Raw genomic sequence first — 8,471 nt, forward strand, 5'->3', positions numbered from 1 at the left:
ACCATAAATTCGAGTATGTGCCATCATTTCATCTTTGTAGTCCCACATTAGTGTGTCGGTTACACACACACGCTCTATTAACGACTTGCAAAGAAACGATGTGCGTTTCTATAGATTAGCATACAATTTCACATTTTTTCTAAAGTAACTAGAGAGAGTTTTTATAAAAGATTCTAGTACTTTATACATTATACTTTTAATATGATTGGTGTTGTTATTTTTAAGTTTTTTGATTAGGCACGGAAATTTGGCCCGGCCCGATAGGGAACCCGGTTCACCCGCCCCAATTGGGGACGAGGATTCCCCGTTGTTAGAACAACGTTCTAGTAGGATCAATAGATTCTAAGCAGATAAACAATTAAAGATGTAATTAAGAACACAGGAATGGCTTTAAAGATGTCGAATGATTAAACTTTAACACCTCAGAAGAGCTCGATTAAGAACTTCGACTGTAGAGGTGTTTAGGGTTACAAAAACAATAATAATGATAATCAAGAACGTATCTAATGCATACATGCATGCACTATTTATAGTTTAACCCTACAAGATAATCACGGATGGACAGGCCAATCCGGATATACAAAATAAGCCCATGACGCAACATATAATACCCAACAATCTCCCCCTTTGCGTCAATGGAGCCGAAAGCTCAATTCGGTTGAGCTACTGAAGACTTCTTGACAGTATTGAACACCTTCGGTATGATGGCCAAAAGAGTATGACGAAACGTGATATACCACCGAAGCATGTCCGTGAAGTTCTTGTCTGCCTCAGAGTTCTGCTTGCACCGATGTATGATACTAATAATGTGCTCTAAGCAGTCTGTTGAGAACAGATGTTTGTCAACAAGAGCGAACAAAAAACGATTGGCTTCGCCTCTTGTGAACATCATAGTAAGATGTGTAGAATCAATCTGGCCCATCCTTATTTTATTCACATCTCCTGGTTTTGCTGTTGGCTTTACAGTCGGTTTCTTATTCATAACTTTCGCTATCTCCTGATCCATTGCAGCTACTTCATGGATATAGGAGGCCAACATCCTCTTTAAATGATCCAGGATCGGCTCATATTCTTTTGGATAGGTGAGAAGAATGTTAAACAACAGGATCCAATCATGTGGATTCAAATTTGGAAGATCTGCCAGGGAAATAACCGAAACCGAGTTTGCTGATCCTCGGGTGATTTTGAAATTAACATTTATGAATTTCCCGGCAGGCGAAGGTTTCAGTACCTTGACAGTAACAATCTTCTGTGCACTCCATGTCAAGTACTGAGGCTGACCGAACTTCAGATAAAAGTCGATTAGTTCACGATCAACTTTAGGATGAGGGAAAGGAACTTCAACAGTCGAATCAAAGCAATGAAATGTAAATGTCTTTCGTGTTATAGGCATATCAAACTGTGAGTCCTTTGAATTTTCACAATCAAAAGAAGCGACAGGTTCCAGCCAGTAGACGCTTGGAAACTCTATTGCCTCTTTGATGAGTATTTCTCTTGTCCAGAGAGGAAACAAGGCCTTTTTGCAGTTTAAGGCATCTTGTTCTTCCTTGTTCCTTCTTTCCCTTTCTTCAGCCTCCTTCGCAACCCGAAGGGTTTCATCCAGTTCTTTATCCATTTTCTTTCTTTTCAAGGCTTCAACAATTGTCTCTTCTTCTTCATCACTGTCATCATCAATTCCCTTCTTCTTATCTTGGTTCCCGTAACCCGAAGCTTCATTACCCTTCGGTTCGGTTTTTACTGTGACCTTCGGTTGAGAAGATTCGGTTTTCACAGTAACCTTCGGTTGAGCACCTTCTCCCCCTTGTTTTGGAGGTACGAATCTCTCCGAAACACCCTTCATTTCATGTAACATTGCAAGGGCAGGAAGAAGTTTTGAAGTCAGATGATTCCTTATAGTGAGAGTAAGTATAGGATCATGAGCACCAAGAAGGTTGGTAATCATATCCTTGACATCCCCAGCACAGCTTCTGAATACTGCACGCTTAGTCTTTAACAGTGAGATTTCCTTTTCAGCTTGAGCCAACTGCACTTTCTGAACTTCAATAGTTGAGGCTTGGCGGGCAAGATCTTCCTTTAAGGCACTCTCCTTTGCTAAATCAGCTTGGAGTGTTGAAAGATGAGAAGTTACTGAACTAAGCAGAGAAGTATTCTCAGCTTGAATAGACGAACGAACAGCCTCAAACTTAGTTTGCTCCTCTTGAAGTGATTTGGATAAGGAATCCACTGAAGCATTCACTTTGGCTGCATTGGAATCAGCATGCCCTTTGAGTGATTCAAGAAAAATCTGTGAACTATGAACAAGTTCTGAAACCTCAGTAAGAGCCGACTTGCAAGAAGAAGTAGAAGCGTCAACAGCCTTCGTCGATTTGTCAATGGCCCCAGTACATTGCTCAAAAGCGGTGTCCATAAAAGCTTTGAGCACAACATCATTGTAGGACTTGTTAGCGGCAAGCAATTTATCGAGCTTATCATCAATACTCTGTAGTTGTTGTCGTGTGACTGGAGCTTCATCATCATCATCTGTAGGAAGCCGATAGGGACTGTAGTAAGTCGAGTCAAACTCAACATTATCACCACCGAGAGTGGCACCAGAATCGGTTGAAGGTGAGGGTGAAAGAGGTTTAGAAGTAACAGGAGGTTCGGTTTCAGTATTCGCCCCCGTATCAGATACGTTGACGTTTACTGTCGGTTGGGTTGTAGTGGTGGTAGTTGCTTGGGAAATAATAGGAGGTGGTAAAGGAGTAGTAGAAATGGGTATGGTACGAACGGGTGGTGGTGGTGGAATAGAAGTTGTTGTTTGAGATGTGGTAGGTGGTGGAATAGGAGCAACCGAAATTGGAACAGTTGTTTTCGGTGATGGAGGAGGTGTTGGAATTCTGGCAGTAAGAGGTTCGGTTGGAGTTGGTGATCGAGGGGGTGTGTTACCTCTCGGTGATTCATGATGCTGAATTTCCTCTTCTTCATCCTCCTCATCGTTGTCTGAGCTCGAAGGGGAAGGACTCTTGGATTTCTTCGTCATCTTCTTAATCCTCTTTGACTTAGAAGAATCACTCTTTTCAGACTTTCGCTTCCTAGACTTGGCAGGTTTAAATGAAGCACCTTCGGTCTTATCTCTCTTGGTAGTTACCCTTTTGCCTCGGTTTGCAGGTTTCTCCACATCATCCAAAGCAGCTTGTTGTTCAGGAGTCAACACTCTCGGTCCTTTAGGAGGAAGCCTGCGATAATCAGCCATCACCTTACTTTCGGCTGAGACACACCGGTACATCGTCTCAGGTATGGAACCATTGTGAGGGAACTTTGTGGGATCAGAGAAGATGATTTTCTTGGTGTGAAAAGAAGCCACGGACGAGACCAGGGCATCCTTCATTACCGGAATTTGCAAAGAATCAATTGCCCTGCGTGTGATAATGGTCTAGAAGCGACCACAAGAAATTTCAGAATGTCTCGTTGAAGTATTGAGACTTTGCACCACCTGTGACCAGATAATCGACCCATAGTCGAGATTTATCCCATTGTAAAGACCATATAGAATGGTCAGAAAACCCTTGCTGGTACCATCAGACCTAGCACTCCTTTCCGCTAAACCCTTGTTGATAAGGGTTAGCAACCCATTCCATTGCGGTGGTAAGCATGACTTCTTAACTTTCGTCACGGTGGTAAGCACATCAGTGTAGCCCATCTCGTAGAGCATCGAGAATAGTTGAGTGGTGGTAATGAAGTCAGGTGAGATTGCAGACGAATCCACAGCAAGCTGTAACAGTGAACAGAATCGCCCTTTTGAAATTGAAGCCTTGTGAGAGAAGATTTGGAAGTAGATCCTCTCCTTGTTCTTATCATATGAAGCAGAAGTGTAGACTTGCGATAAAAGTGACATTGGGACGAATTCCACCTGTGTGAGTGCGAGAACTAGAGGAGAATACTTGAGGCATTCAACGACCTGGAGCATGTAGGAATCATACAGGAAGGGGTTCAGTTGAATGATCATATTCTGGTTGGGTTTGATCACGAGCAATGAAGACGATGCAGTTTGATCTTGAACAGATGAGGAAGTCGCCATTGTTGAGTTAAGGAAGAAGATGAACAGTTGCAAATCGCCTTGTGAATTGAGAGAATATGATTCTTGTAAAAGAAACAAATGTAATTAGAAACTCTTTATATACCGTTGCCAGGAGAGAGAGAAAGAATCATCATGATAATGACGCGGTCACTGAAACGTCGCCTGAAAAAACGCGATGGGACAGGTTGGTTTCTCCCAGGTATACATCAGCATGCGTGGTTTTAGGAACCGTTCAAATTCACGCGCCCAAAAGCTTATCCTCAATTCGTTGTTTGAAATTCAGCTTCGCTCCAAAAATTAAGATAACCACTGTTACACCAAAATCTAAACAATGAAAGATTCAAAATACATAGCAACCAGAATGTTGGAAAATCATAGAAATTTTCGTGCAATAGTGTGACAAATGATAAAGAAATAAAGCAAAAGTGTATAGGATGTGAGTGATGTCTGTTAGAAGACATAAAGCAGATGATTCCGGGCAAGAATCGCTTCCTTCAAAGTCAAGAGAGACTTGAAGTGCTTGCTTGGTTTCCCGAGAAAATACGATCGAGTGCTTGTAAAGAAACACCGAAAGGCTTCTTTTAAGTAATAGGCTAAGGGTGGCTTAGCTTCAACCGAACGCCGACTCTTAATATAAGACCGAACGTTGGAAGAAGTACTTGTGAGACCAATGTGGTCTGTTGAACAAGTAGGTTGGATATATTTTCCTGTGACTAAAGAGGGTATATAAATCTCAAAAACAAAAAAACAAACTGGATCTTTTTGGGAAGAAATGCCTTGGTGTGAGACAATTCATAAAAGACCACTCAAAAATAAAATGAGATTTCATTTGGTAACAAGTAAGATCTTGAATATAATGATTCACCGTCAATACATTGTTGGTGTTGGATTGTGGGTTTCACTCAGCACGTGGTGTATATATCTAAGATCACAAACACAGATTTTATGCAACCATAAACCTCAGTGGTAAAAGCCGAGAGTCTCAAGGGTTACAGTGGTGAACCGAAAGTTGATGGAGAATGTAAGGAGGGTGGTTAAAGAACCGAAAGTACCTCTGCTATATAAACATGACAAAGCAGAAAACTCTTAACTCATTTGAGAAGAGTAAGGTAGCTCTAGACTTGAGTTGATTTTAACAGCCTGATTGGGAAGAAATGATAGGTATAGATCGAATCATTAAGGCCTTACTCTTAGTCTTAGAGGCTTCGGTCGACATGGAGCAGCATGCTTCTAGGGACTCTTAACTAGTTCAGATGAAGAGAATCATACCTTCCTTAGCTCCAAATTCTGTTGCACTGATATACTTGGGACCTAATTAAAATAACAAGCAAACAAACACACTACACAAACAAAACAAAAAAAACAAAAAAAAAACGTTTAGAAAAATATTTTTGGAGTTTGAAATTTTTTTTGAAAAGTAATAAAAACAGAAAAAGAAAACATTTTTGAATTTTTGAAGTTTTCTGAAAAATAGTAAAAACAGAAAAATAAAATAAAAAATAAATTAACACAAAACACTCTTAAAAAAAGAGTAAGAGAAAATAGAGTAATAAAATGGACTTAAAGAAAATAAACGAACTTTACAACCGAAACCAAACCTTAAAATAATGAAGCGAAATAAGTCGAGCGTTCGGTTCATTTCGGTTCCCTAAAATTCCGGAGCCAAAATAGACCGAGCGTTCGGTTCATTTCGGTTCCCGAAAATTATGGAGCCGAAATAGACCGAGCGTTTGGTTCATTTCGGTTCTCGAAAACTCCGGAACCGAAATAGACCGAGCGTTCGCTCTATTTCGCATGTCTAATTTTTAGAGTGAGATTTGAGGATTCGGTACCGACTCTGCTTCCATCATTCCCAAACCTTGTAAAATTTTATTGAAGCTTGCTTCTGGTAAGGCTTTAGTGAATATGTCAGCTAATTGATCAGAGGACCGAACGAAATGTACTTCCACGTTCCCATCTTCTACATGGTCCTTGATGAAATGGTATCTCAGTGCAATATGTTTTGTCTTTGAGTGTTGCACTGGATTGTGGCATATTCTTATCGTACTTTCTGAGTCACAATAAAGAGGTATTTTCTTCATACTTAGCCCATAGTCTCTTAGTTGGCTTTGTATCCATATTACTTGAGAGGTACAGGATGCTGCAGCTATGTACTCAGCTTCGGCTGTTGAAAGGGACACACATGTTTGCTTCTTGGACTGCCAGCTAACAAGTTTACTGTCAAGGAATTGGCATCCACCAGTTGTGCTCTTTCGATCCATACCACATCCTCGAAGATCAGCATCAGAAAAGGCTTGAACAAAAAATCCAGATCTAGCAGGGTACCAAAGACCGAGAGAAGAGGTTCGCTTTAGATAACGGAAAATGTTTTTCACAGCCACCATGTGAGGTTCTTTTGGATTTGCTTGAAACCTGACACAATAACAAACAGAAAACATAATGTCTGGTCTACTAGCCATTAGATACATAAGAGACCCTATCATTTGACGATAGAGTGTTATGTCAACAGCAGGTTTTTCCAAAGACGGTGTTAACTTTGTGCCAAACGCCATAGGAACCTTCACTTTCGAATCTCCCGTCATACCGAATTTTGCCAGCAAGTTCTTCGTGTAGGCCTCCTGGTTGATAAAAATACCTTCTGGTCCCTGTCTTATATTCAAACCAAGGAAAAAATTAATCGGACCCATTGCGCTCATTTCAAATTTAGTCTCCATCAACTTCCTGAATTCAACCGTTAACTAGGATTTGTGGAGCCGAAGATGATGTCATCGACATAAATCTGAACTATCATTACATGTTCGCCTTCTTTCTTTCGGAAGAAGGTTGGGTCAACCTAACCTTGCTTGAATTTTGACATTTTAAGAAAGCGAGTTAAAGTTTCATACCAGGCCCTCGGTGCTTGCTTTAGACCATATACAGCTTTATCTAACACATAGCAATGACCAGGGTATTTCTCGTTCACGAATCCAGGTGGTTGCTCAACATATACCGTTTCTTCTAGTTCTCCATTCAAGAAAGCACACTTCACATCCATTTGGAAAACTTCGAAGTTTTTATGAGCAACATATGCCAGAAAAATTCTAACTGATTCCAACCTTGCTACTGGAGCGAAGGTCTCCTCATAATCTATTCCTTCTTCTTGGCAATATCCTTTCACCACCAACCGAGCCTTATTGCGTATTACATTCCCCTCTTTGTCCAACTTATTTCTGAAGACCCATTTTAAGCCGACCACTGAAGCATCCTTTGGAGTGGGAATCAACCTCCAAACTCGATTACGTTCAAACTCATGGAGTTCATCTTGTATAGCTTGTACCCAATCAGCGTGATCAAGTGCAGCATTAACTGTCTTCGGTTCGACTTTGGAGACAAACGAATTGAACATACAGAATTCAACATTAGAGAATAATGCAGTTTGTTTCGCTTTTAATTGAGAACGTGTCAGAACTCGCTCAGATGATTCACCAATTATTTGTGCTTTTGGATGGTCCTTAGTCCATTTCGTTAGAGGAGGGTAATTAGGGTCATAAGCTGGATCCAACTCTGCGTTTACTTCTTCTTCAAGTTCTGATTGATCACCTTCGTCAGTTGTATCCTCTTTCTCCCCCTCCAATGGCGAAGTGTAACCCTTGTCAGGTTCAGAGTTTTCCTCCTCTGTGGGAGTCGGATTCTCCCCCTCGATTGGACTATTATTGGGTGGGTTTGGAGTTGGATGCTCCCCCTCGCCTGGACTTTTATAGGTTGGGGATGGAATTGGATTCTCCCCCTCGAAAGACATATCTGTTGTCGTTGGTGCTGATGAAGTCTCCCCCTTGAACATTGAGTTGTTGTTTGGAGGGTCAGTTGAGGGTTGACCTCCAGCCGGTTTAGGAGGTTCGTCTTCCATTTCTTTTGCAGTTTCATATATGATCTTTTTGAGATTGTCAATTTTGTTGTCTGTTGCTTTCGCCTCCAAGTGTGCAGCCTTCTCAGGTTCATCAAATAGCCGAATGTACTCTTCAAACAAGTTGGATATAGGAACCGAGACTTGTCCTGATTCAGGAAATATTTCACCCAAGGCACTTTCGCTCCTTTGAACTTTCTTCATGTAGTTATCATCAAAGGTTACATAGTATGTTTCTTCAATTCGTTTAGAGCGTTTGTTCAAAACTCTGTATGCCTTTGAGGTGAGTGAATAACCAAGAAATATTCCCTCATCAGCTTTGACGTCAAACTTGTTTCGCTTCTCTTTGGAATTAAAGATGAAACACCTTGAACCGAACACGTGGAAAAATTTGACGTTGGGCTTTCGATTGTTCAGAATCTCATATGGAGTGATTGAGAGTCGTTTGTTGAGAAAGGATCGGTTCTGAGTATAGCATGCGGTTGCAACTGCATCAGCCCAGAAGTATAGTGGTAGAGAAACGAAGCTTAG

This window comes from Lactuca virosa, chromosome 6 (genome assembly GCF_052849685.1).
Source record: "Lactuca virosa cultivar CGN04683 chromosome 6, Lactuca_virosa_CGN04683_v6, whole genome shotgun sequence".
Lineage (NCBI taxonomy): Eukaryota > Viridiplantae > Streptophyta > Magnoliopsida > Asterales > Asteraceae > Lactuca > Lactuca virosa.